The sequence below is a fragment of the Helianthus annuus genome, chromosome 1 (genome assembly GCF_002127325.2).
Source record: "Helianthus annuus cultivar XRQ/B chromosome 1, HanXRQr2.0-SUNRISE, whole genome shotgun sequence".
Taxonomy (NCBI): Eukaryota; Viridiplantae; Streptophyta; class Magnoliopsida; order Asterales; family Asteraceae; genus Helianthus; species Helianthus annuus.
The window spans coordinates 70611044-70622549 of record NC_035433.2 but is presented as its reverse complement, the minus strand read 5'-3'; the positions used below and the strand labels follow the sequence as shown (position 1 = coordinate 70622549).

The 11506-nt window shown below is 48.8% G+C and overlaps 1 long non-coding RNA gene across 1 annotated transcript; it reads right to left on the bottom strand.

The window, feature by feature from the left end:
* Nucleotides 1-478: 478 nt before the first annotated feature.
* On the bottom strand, nucleotides 479-1498 carry LOC110868455. Its single transcript, XR_002552456.2, has 2 exons — nucleotides 930-1498; nucleotides 479-846 (listed from the first exon to the last, which is right to left on the bottom strand). It is a non-coding gene; the product is annotated as an uncharacterized LOC110868455 (long non-coding RNA).
* Nucleotides 1499-11506: the final 10008 nt, after the last annotated feature.

Sequence of the window (11506 nt, the reverse complement as noted above, 5' to 3'; positions counted from 1 at the left end):
TAGAGTCTTCGAGTTGTGACGTTTGAATAAATATATTAATTATATTTATTTTGCAAAAGGCTTTCCGAGTCGTCGACGCTTTAACTAAACATAAATAATTGGACTTATTTATAAAGAATGTTCGAATTTGCTTGATGTTCGAAATAAGTATGTAAACTATATTCGTTTTTATAAAAGAATCCGAGTCGTTAGAAGTTTGAAAATAAATATTTATTTTATAAAATAGTTAATGTTAATGACGTTTTTGGTAGGTTATAAAGTGTCGTTGAACTAATATGTATCTCGTCTTATTTTTACGGATTTTCTCAAAAAACGGGCAGAGTTTCCTCTGTGTTTGGACGCCCCCGACAACACAAGTTGTCGTTATCTTTCAAAATTCAATCAAGTTTCAACAACATTTTTGTATAACCAAGATAATAAATAATCCAAATACTAATAATTCATCGATTTTGTTCAGTTGGCGAGCTTGTTTTTCACGTAATCAATTATATAAAACTATATAATTAACATAACGATTGTTAATTTCTTTACCAAAATCTCGTGTCAAAAAGCTGAGTTGACCAAGCCAACCGGGTTGACCGAGTCGACTCGCTGAGTTGACTGAGTCAACCGAGTTGACCCGCTGACTGAGTTGACTCGCTGAATGAGTTGACTGAACCGCCTGACCGAGCCAAAACTCGTTGACTATCTTGTACCGGGAACCCGAACCGAGTTAACTCGGTTTAATCGAGTGGACTCGAACCAAAACCCGAAACTTGAAACGAGACCCGTCTGACTCGTGTTTGACCTGAGCCGCCACCACCATCACAGAAGTTGTCGCCGGCTGCCACAGTCGGCCACCTCCGACTCCGTCATCAACAACAGAATTTTAACATCATAAATCTTCAGAAAAGAAAAGAAAACAAGATGAATGAGAACAGGGGCTTTACCGGAGAACTTGTCGGATAAAAACACGAACCACTGCGAACCCGTGAGACCCGTCGGACCAATGGAAAGACCGCTGGATAAACGAACTGACCGGAAAAATGGAGATACCCGTCGGATAAGGACGAGGACCGCCGGTCCATGACACAAACCGCTGGACCGAGACACATACCACCGGTCCGCGTCTCCGACCTCCGCCGCCTGTTTCCGTCGCCACCGCCGCCGTCGCTCACCACCAAAATCGGTTCTCTCTCTCTTCTGTCGCCTGACCGTCGCTCACCGGAGGGGGGGCTGTCGGATCACTTTGGAGTCACCACCACCGCCGCCGCCGTGAGCAGCGGCGTGTCTTCATCCGCCGCCGGCTGTCGAGAGGAAAAGGGAGCAGATGTGAGTGTTTGTCATATCTCTTTGGTCTTGCAGTGGATTAGTGTGGGTATTAGGTTTGGAGGATATGAATATTAGGAGTTTGTGTGTGTGTGTATGCAGATCGAGAGTGAGGGATAGGGTAGGAGAAGAGAGAGTGTAATTGGCATTTTTCTTTCTGTGTGTGTTATTATGTCTGTGAACGAGAGATGGGAGGTGATGAAACAATGGTTAACCGGGCAGGGTTAACACACTGATCTCGTCAAGAAGGGTTAATCCCTTCCTCTCGAGGATCGCTGGCTGGATCACCGGTGGTTGATCTCCTGCACAAGGAAACAAGCCGTGACTCGTAACAAGGAGGATGGGGTGGGGGGTGCTCCTTGTTACCACTCTCCGGCGTGAGAATCAGTAGTTTGCTTGGGAAGCAAAGTAAGATAGTAGTAGTAGTGAGAGAGTTGTGAGAAGATACCTCAAACCTGGTTTGGGGTTGGTATTTATAGCCGAGGAGTGAAGGAGGATGATGATGGATGGACTGACGACGTGCTGCACCCTTTCAGGTATGTCAGGCTCGTCGGTTATGGAGGTTACGCCACGTCAGTCCATTGCTTACGTAGCTCTGACAGGTAACTGCCATTGGTGCCACTTGCACTGTGGTGTCAGTACCACTTGCTTGAGTACATAGGATGCGGTGCAAGCCGCATCGCTACGTGCGGTAACATCTGAAGTTACCGCGTCTCCTACTTGTGATCAAGGAATACGCGAGATGCGGTGCTAGCCGCATCGTCGTCTTGCCTGCATCCCTTGTCGTGACGAAAATGTCCGTACGGTGCGGTGTCAGCCGTACCGCTACGTTCATCTTCTTCTATGCCTAAGGTAAGGCTTTCCTGTATTGATAGAAGTGTTCACTGGATGCGGTGCGATGCCGCATCGCTGTGAATACTTCCGTTTTCATACACCAGATGTGATGCTATGTCGCATCACTCTACCGTTCTCATGTTCCATGTAAGTCCTTCTTTGTTACTAGATAGATTGGATTCAACCCTTGTGTCGACGCGTTCCCGCATGGGCACAGGTAGGTTGTTAGTTAGTGGGGGTTTTGATAAGGGTAATGGTCACTCGCGGTCCATGCTGACGCGAGATCTGGGACCATACCCCTTCAAGTCCCCCCAGTCTAGTGTTGCTGCCACATACAAGGTGTATGTGGGAGGAGTACTGGACTATGGTGTTTGAAAGGTAGTTTGGAGTCTGGAGAAGATCCTAGACCATGTGTGGTCTTTTCTGTATGTAAATGAAGCTGGAGGTCCGGAAGGGTCATCTGACGCCTCTTCCGTATCGGTGAAGGAATCTTGTCTGATGCGAGATTCTCAGCCGATTTATGTCACCAGGTGGCCTGCCACCTGTTGTTGTGCCGAAGGTCTCTTGGAGACCTTGTTAGTAATGCTGCACAAACTTCGAACCAACCTCTGAGGTGGTGGTTCGAAGGTATGTGGAGGTTTCCCATCCTTTAAAGGTGGTCTTTTCTTCATACCAATTGTTGAATTGGTGCATGAAGAAGAAAAGAAACTTTTGGACCAATCTTTGAGACTGGGATCAAAAGTTGTTGATGCTTGCAAGTGCTTTGCTCAAGCTCTATGTTCAGCATCGAGTTATGAGACGACGATCCCTTTTTTGTTGGGTTTTCGTGTTTATCGTCATAGCTCTCTAGTAACCGCACGTTCTTTGCGGTTACCTCGTTGCGTCATTGTTGGCCATGTTTGGTCGAACAATGTATATTCGTACTATGGGTAAATAAACATGGTCATAGGCGAGGGTATGCCCACCATTGTTTATTCTATGTGGCCCATACTCGGGCTAACAAAGTCATAAGCAGACTCGTTACCGCTGTTCGGACGCTTGTTGTTCGACGAGGGTTTATTTAGAGCGCTGTTCTGCGTTCGTTTTGGAGCCACTTACCTTCCCGCTCCAATACCGAGTTTGCCTTGCAGTAGCATTGTTCGGTGATGTGGAGTGAGCTTGGCTCTTCCGTAGCAACCACTCTGTGGAAGCTATGGTTATGTCCGTAGCTCCTCGTGAGTGTCTGTGGTTTTGCATTACCACATTTGCTCAAAGCGGGTGTGGCTCGGACGTAGCTCTTGAAGGTTCAGGAGACAGGGTTGCTGATGTGCGTTCGCGTGCATTCCCTTCCTTCCTTTTGTTAAAGAAGGTGTTCATGTACCCTCTGCGGTTGTGAACTGGACAGGAGGGATTTGAAGCTTGAAGAGAATGAAGGCAATGCGGTTCCCCTGTGTCTGAGATGCGGTTCAGTCCAACGGCCAGCGCTGGTTCTGAGCATCTGACACACCTGAACGGGCTCGTGTGTGGCATGTCCGCATATTCCACGTGAGCTCGTGGGTAGTGCGGATAGGTATTATACCCCTTTATAGTGTAGAGATATATATTTTTACCTATTTTTAGGGGTATGTTAAAAAACGACATGCGGTATGGGTTATGGTGCGGTATACCAGAGAAACCGCATGCCGCTTATAATTGGATAATGTAGTCGCTTTTTGTTGCATACGTGGCTGGACGCACGTGTGAGTTGGTGGAAGTTGGTGAGATCTTCCTGGCATGTGCTGAAATGAAAGGACGTTTGCACTGCCCGAGGCATTAAATGCACTGTAGCGAAGAGTGTAAACGTCTCTTGTGTCAGGCGCGTGGGTGGCCACGCGCGCGTGATAACCGTCAGCGGAAACGGCGCTCGACACGTGGTGTCATACGATTCGCCCTTTTTGAACGTGATCATTTGTTTTCTCCCTCCGCATTAATTGCGATGGGTATATAAGGGGAAACCGTTCGAGGTTTCCCCTCACTTGTTTGAAATTTTCAAAAATTTGCCGGTGAGAGAAACTTTGTTCTTTGTCTTCTCCGACGAAATTTCTTGAAGTTCTAGTGAGGGTTTTGGTTTTTCTGTTCACCATCTTCTGTTTCTTTGATATTCTTGATGGCTGAACCATCTAATCCACACAATGTGGAGGGTGAAAACCCTGAACAACCGGTAGTGGTTGAAGAAGAAGAGGAGGGGGCTGCCGGTAGTGGATTACCGGCGTTAAAGTGGACCAGGAAAACCTTTGATCGTCTTATGCTTGACGTCCAAATGCCCCCTGAGTATGGGGCTCAGTATCCATCGGAGGGTGATACTGGTGCTGACGCTCCGGCTGGTTATGTGACCATGTGGGCCGACTTTTTTGGTGACTGTAATCTCCGGTTACCGTTGACGGTGTTCGTTGTGGATGTCTTGGAGTGGTACAAGGTCCACATTTCTCAAATGAGTCCGTTTGGTATGATTCGGATTCGTAATTTTGAGTTCACCTTCCGTGCTCTTGGTATAGAGCCTACCATCGGAGATTTCCGACGGTTTTATCAGATGACTGTGTCATTGGGTTTCTTTTCTTTCCGTCAACGAGACGGTAGCCCCAAGCTGATGACTCCTCCCAAGGGGATGACGATGTGGAAAAGAAATTCTTCTATGTCAAGGCTGCTGCCATTGTTGCAGACATGACGTTTCGGAACGTGACCGAGACGATCATAGGGGAGACCATTGCGATGCCCAGTTTGAAATCAGTGCAGTGGTTTCCGCAGCTTCAGACTATTGAGTCTGTGAAGCTGACCAACACGCAACTGTGGTTGTTGCGTATGATGTTGACGAGGAGGAACAAAAACTCGAGGCCCGTGGTGCGGGAGAAAAGCGGTGGTACGTACTTTTCATGTGTTTGAGTTCCCTATTCTTTTTTGCGGTACTGACTTTATGTTTGTTATCAGAGGATGCTCCCGCATGGAGGATGTTTGCCCCGGATTTTCTTGGTACGGTTGAGACCGTAGTTTGTGCGGATGGTGAGGAGGATCATAATGCTATCATCCGTAGTAACTTCCGGGTGCCTACTGAGGCCGCACTGGCAGTTGAGTTGCCACCAGGCAAAGGTATAATTTGGAAGGTTTTTCACTTGTGATGATAATGTTGGTTTATTGATTCACCCTTTGGATTGATTTTATGCAGGTGATCTTGGGGCCTTAGGGGACCCCGATGCGAAAGGTGTGCCAAAGAGGCAAACTGTGAAGGGCGTGCGCTTTCGCCAAAAGAAGATAAAGGAGGTCACAACTGTGCCTCATCTGGTGCCGCAGGTGGCAGGTATCTCTCACTCCTCTTTTCGTTGACACAAGGATTATGTGATAGTATCTGATACCCTTGAGGGTTTGGGTACAGCCGCGGGGTCGCGTTCTGGTGCTGCGAAGAAGCGGGCAGAGGAGACGGCCGCGGGAGGGACAGCTGCGGGTCCCCCTGTGATTGGTGAGAAGAGAAAGCCACAGCCGAAAGCTGCTGGTGGTGTTGAAACCAAACGTCGGAGACTGGTAACCAAAAGGTCTGCTCCGACGCAGAAAAAACCTGCGGTTGTTATTGGTAAGTGTATGCTAGCTTGTCTTAACTGTTATGTGTAACTTGTTTTGATAGCTATTTGACGTTGTTTTTTGCAGAGCCTCAAGATGAAGATTTTTCTATCTTTGATGCTCCAGAGTCGCCCCCGCGTGCCACGGATGCGGGTGCAACTGAAGTGCCATCGACACCCCCTGCCAAGGTGGTGTCGGAGTCGACGGTGCGGACAGAGGGTACCGCAGAGAATGCTGCGACCCAGATTTTTGACACTGTTGACTCGTCCAACAATCTGATTTCTCCCAATGAGGGAGACAATGTGAGTGTGCGGTTTGCTGATACCGGGAAGCAACGGTCTGATGCCGAACCGGAAAAAACTGGCGCTGAAACGCGGCAGCATGATGCTGAGCCGCAGAAGTCTCCTGTTGATAAGGGTACCAGCTCGTCTGCCGGTGGTGCGGGGTACGATGGGCCTCCAATTCAGCCTGGGGAGTCTGAGTTGGAGTACTACTACCGCACCTATACCCAGGGTCGTAGTACTGTGTATCACCGACCCCCCTGGACTGTTATGCAGGGGGATGATATTTCCAATGACCCGTCGGCATGCAAGGAGATTCTGGGTGGTCTAGGCTCCCCTTTTGAGGTTGAGCGAGCCCGCGCTGCGCCCCGTGAGCTGCGCATAAACCAGCTCTCAACAATGTTAGTAGGGTCTTCTATTGTGGCGAATGCCATCTTGGAAGACTACAAGGTGTTGGGTCGCCGCGAGGAGGAAGCAGCTCGCATGCGGGCTGAGGCGGAGAAGTTGGTCGAGGCAGCTCGTGTGGGTGCGGAGCAGCTCGAGAAGGACAAGGCTGCTTTTGAGAAGCAGAAGCAGACTTCTGAATGGGCTGCCGCTGCCCAGCTGAAACAGGTGCGTACCCTTGCTAAACTTCTTGCTGATGAGCGCAAGAGTTGGAATGAAAAAATGTCCAATGAGCGCAAGAAGTGGAATGCATCGTGGGCTAAGCAGAATGACATTCTGTTTCATGCTCGGCAGGAGCTGACAAATGCCAAGGCAGCGAACGCTACCTTGAGCCAGGAGAAGGCTGCGGCTGAGGCCATTTCTGTTAAAGCGCTGCAGGCGAAGGCCGACGCCCTGAAGGCGCTTGGAGAGGCCAAAGAAGTCGGGGCTCGTGCCGCAAAGGCCCTTGAAGAGGCCGCAGAGAAGGAGAGCCGTTCTTCCAAGGCTCTTGACGAGGCGAATGCGGAGCGCATTCGTTTAAGCAAAGTTGTTGACAGTCTGCAGGTATGTTTCTTTAACTTTGTTGCTTTCGTCCTTTATTGTTTTGAAAATATTTATCGAGTGAACTGTTTGCTGTTTTTGTAACAGGCTGAGGTTCAGGCCCGGGAGGTCGCGGTTGCAGACCTTACTGCCCGCGTGTCTGTTGCGGAGAAACGGGCTGACGCCGCTGCTGAGGCCAAGGATGCCTTGGTGTCCTCTTTTAACCAGCTGGAAGCTGACCGTGAGTGGTTGCGGACTCACGGCATCGCGCGTGTAAGTATCCGTTGTCTTTGCATTTGCTTGGGTTAGTATCCAAGACTTATGATCCCTTTATTGCAGATTGTTGAGGCTATAATGAATGCCCCTGAGACCGCATCTGGTTTGGACCTGGTTAAGGAACGTGCGCGCGATGCTGGCTTCAAGGCTGGTTATAACCGCTGCATTGGGCATATCAATGTTTTATCCGCAGGCGGTTATACGGATCAGGCATCCGGGTTCCGTGATGTGGATACCGAAGGTCGTCTGAAAGCGGCCGTAGCCTCCTTTTATGATACGCCCCTTGCCTGTGTAGGGGAGCTGGACGATTGTTTGGAGGTTGCGGACTATGTTGACCGCTTGCGGATGCTTTATCCGGATGTGGAAGAGGAAGAACCCGCTGGTAGTGCCGGAGGAGATGCGGGGACCAGCGGTACAAAATAGGGTTTAGGTTGGCGAGTGTGCCTCCTTTTTGTATTCCTCTTGTATAGAATAGGAACTTTATGTAAATTCACTAAGCATCATGTGGATACTTGAATTTTTTGAATATAAAGTTTCTTTGTTCAGTTTGTACAAGTGTTTTTAATTCTTGCATGTCTGAACGTATGTATGCATAACTTTACCCATTTATGAACGGGGTTAAGTATACTCCATACTTTTGTTGTATGGGTATGCATCAATTCTGTTATTTACCGTGTGAGGGTTTTAGAATTGCTTAAGCTTTGTAAAAGCTTATATTACCGGAACTCTACCCATTTGTGAATGGGGTCAAGTGTACTCCATACCTTTGTTGTATGAGTCCGCGTCAATTTCATTGTTTGCCTTTTTGGGCTCAGGAATTGTGTCAAGTGTGTGACAAAACTTGTTTATCCGGCCGGATGAACATGCAAGTCTTTTTGCCTTTTGCTGGCCTATTACAATATTTGTGTGTGGTTACCACTTTGTATGGGTATCTCGAATGAAGATTTTGCCAATCTGTTTTTGGGATACCGCAAAGTGGAACACGCATTTGTAATAGTAATAACAAACAATAATGTATAAAATTGCGTATTTATTTATTTGCAAATGGCCTGCGGCCCGATAGGTTACATAGAGAGATGTAAGAACATGGCTTACATATAACAGCGTCGAAGCTGTTGTGCATTCCATGTGCGTGCGATAGGTTCGCCTTCTAGTGTTTGCAATCTGTACGCGCCTTTCCCTAAGACCTCTTTGATGAGGTAGGGTCCTTCCCACTTGGGGGCGAGTTTGCCTGGGCGCTCGGCATTAGATGCCTCATTGTCGCGTAGGACGTAGTCTCCTGGGTTGAAAGTACAAACGCGGACGCGCGCGTTGTAGTACTTTTCAAGTTTGGATTTATATTTGGCCTCATTGATGGCAGCGTTTTCGCGCCTTTCTTCCAAGAGGTCCAAATCGATCCTGCGTTCCATGTTGTTGTCTAGTTTTTCAATAGCCAACATTCTAGGAGAGGGGAGACCTACTTCTGCGGGGATCACCGCTTCTGAACCGTAGACTAGGCTGAAGGGTGTTTCCCCATTGCTTGTTTTTGGGCTTGTACGGTGAGCCCATAAGATACTTGGGAGTTCATCGACCCAGCCACGCCTGGCCGTTCCCAACCGTGCCTTGATCCCTTCGACTAGGCTTTTATTGATACTCTCGACTTGGCCGTTCCCTTGCGGGTGTGCGACTGATGAGAATATGTGCTCAATATGTAGTTCCTCTAGCCATTTTTGAAATTCGTCGGCAGCGAAGTTGGTGCCGTTATCGGTGACAATGCACATTGGTAATCCGAAACGGCAGATGATGTGTTCCCAAATGAACTTTCTTGTTATCATAGCAGTGGTTGAGGCGAGTGGTTTTGCTTCTACCCATTTGGTGAAGTAATCAACTGCCACTATGATAAATTTAACCGCACCTGGAGCGTCAGGGAAAGGTCCCACAACGTCAATTGCCCATTTCTGAAAGGGCCATGCGGTTGTGACGGGGACTAAGTTGTTTTTTGGCCGCAAGGTTTTTGGAGCATGACGTTGACAGTCGATGCACTTGCGCAACTCTTTGACGGCGTCCAGGTGCATGCCGGGCCAGTAATACCCGGCATTCATGATTTTGGCCACTACCATGCGTGGTCCAGCGTGTATGCCACATATACCCTCGTGTATCTCTCGAATGAGGTATGTGGCATCCTGGGGGTTGACGCATCGTAGTAGTGGCCCGAGGTATGATTTGCGGTATAAGATACCGTCTCCCATTTGATAATGGCACGCTTTGTATTGTAGTTTGCGTGCTTCTGATTTGCTTTCGGGAGTCACACCTGATTGTAGATATGCGATAATAGGTGTCATCCATGATGTTGAACCGTATTGAATGACGTTGACTTGGCGCAGGGGTACCGAAGGATTTTGCAGGATTTCGATGCGTATCTCCTTTGCCAAGTGTTGGAAGCTGGTAGATGCAAGTTTTGATAGTGCATCTGCGGACTTGTTTTCGCTTCGATTAATATGGCGAATATTGAACGAAGCGAATTTGGATTTTAGTTGCAGGACTTGCTCGAGGTAGAGAATCATGATATCCCCCTTTGCGGCATAGTCGCCGCGTACTTGGCCTGCAACTAATAAAGAGTCGACGTGGGCTTCCAGATGTTGCACGCCGATTTTGACTGCTAAACGTAGCCCCGCTAACAGAGCCTCATATTCTGCCTCGTTGTTTGTGCTTTTGAATTCGAGGCGGATTGCATATGTAAGTTCTTGGCCGTCAGGGCTGACGAGTCGCAGACCTGCACCCGCCCCTTCGTCGTTGGAGGCACCATCTGTGAAGAGTGCCCATGTCTCTGAGGAGGGTGGCGTTGGTGCAGGAGTTTGTGCTTCTTCGCATTCTTGGATGCGATTCACCGGTACTTCGGCGGCGAAATCAGCTAAGATCTGGCCTTTAATCGCGGGGCGCGGCTTATAATGTATCGTGTGCGCGCCCAGCTCGATTGCCCATTTCGCTAATCTCCCAGAGATGTCGGGTTTGGAGAGGATCGGGCCGATCCTGTAATTGGTTAGCACTGTGATGACGTGGTTTACGAAGTAGCGTCGCAACCGTCTTGAAGCGTGCACTAATGCTAGCACCAATTTCTCCATTATTGAGTACCTCGTCTCTGGGTCGTTGAGCATCTTGCTGATGTAGTAGATGGGTGTTTGAACCCCCTTTCGCTCCACAATTAGTACCGCACCCACCGCGTTGTCCGCGGCGGATAGGTATAGTATGAGTGGCTCATCCTTGCGTGGTGCGGTTAAAGTTGGGAGTTGTATCAAACACTCCTTCATTTCCCGGAAGGCCTGTTCAGCCTCTGCGGTCCACTGGAATTGTTCTTTCTTTGAACAGCTCCGCAGGGTCTTGATGAACGGATAAGACTTAGCTGCGTGGTTGGCTAAGAATCTGTTGAGTGCCGCTAGCCTGCCGGCTAGCCGTTGCATATCCTTCATCGATGAAGGCGATGGCATGCGCTCGATCGCCTGGACTTTCTCCGGGTTTACCTTGAATCCATCTTTAGTCACGATGAACCCAAGGAATTTGCCTTCTTCCATTCCAAACGAGCATTTCCCTGGATTGAGCTTTATGTTAACGCTTCGCAGAGTTTGGAATGTTCTTTCAATATCTGTGAGCATGGTATCTTCTTCCATGCTCATGACGACCAGGTCGTCCATGTAGATTTCGACACTTTTGCTTATTTGGCCGCGGAAAGTGTCGTTCATCAACTTTTGGTAGGTTGAGCCCGCGTTGCGCAACCCAAACGGCATTTTTGTATAGCAGTAATTTCCGGTGGGAGTCCGGAATGCCGTTTTGTCTTCATCCTCGATTGCCATTTGTACTTGATGGTATCCTTTGTAGCAATCGAGGAAACACTTCCACCTGAATGGTGCGAGATTATCGACCTTTTCGTCGATTTCTGGAAGCGCGTAACAATCCTTGGGGCAGGCTTTGTTAAGGTCTTTGTAATCGACGCACATGCGCCAGCCCCCGGACGGTTTTTCTACCATGACTGGGTTGGACAACCAAGTCTGGTATTTAACTTCCCGCAGGATGCCTGCGGAGAGCAGTTCTTCGATCTGCTCTTGCATCGCCTGATTTTTAGCTGACCCAAGGTGGCGTTGGCCTTGGATCACTGGCTTGATACCTGGCATGGTATTCAAGTGATGTTGCGCAATATCACGTGGGACCCCGGTCATGTCTGCGGGTGTCCACGCGAAGATGTCTTGGTTCCTGAAGAGGAGCTGCTTCAGTTGCGCTTTGGTGGTCGGGGACAAGGCGTGGCC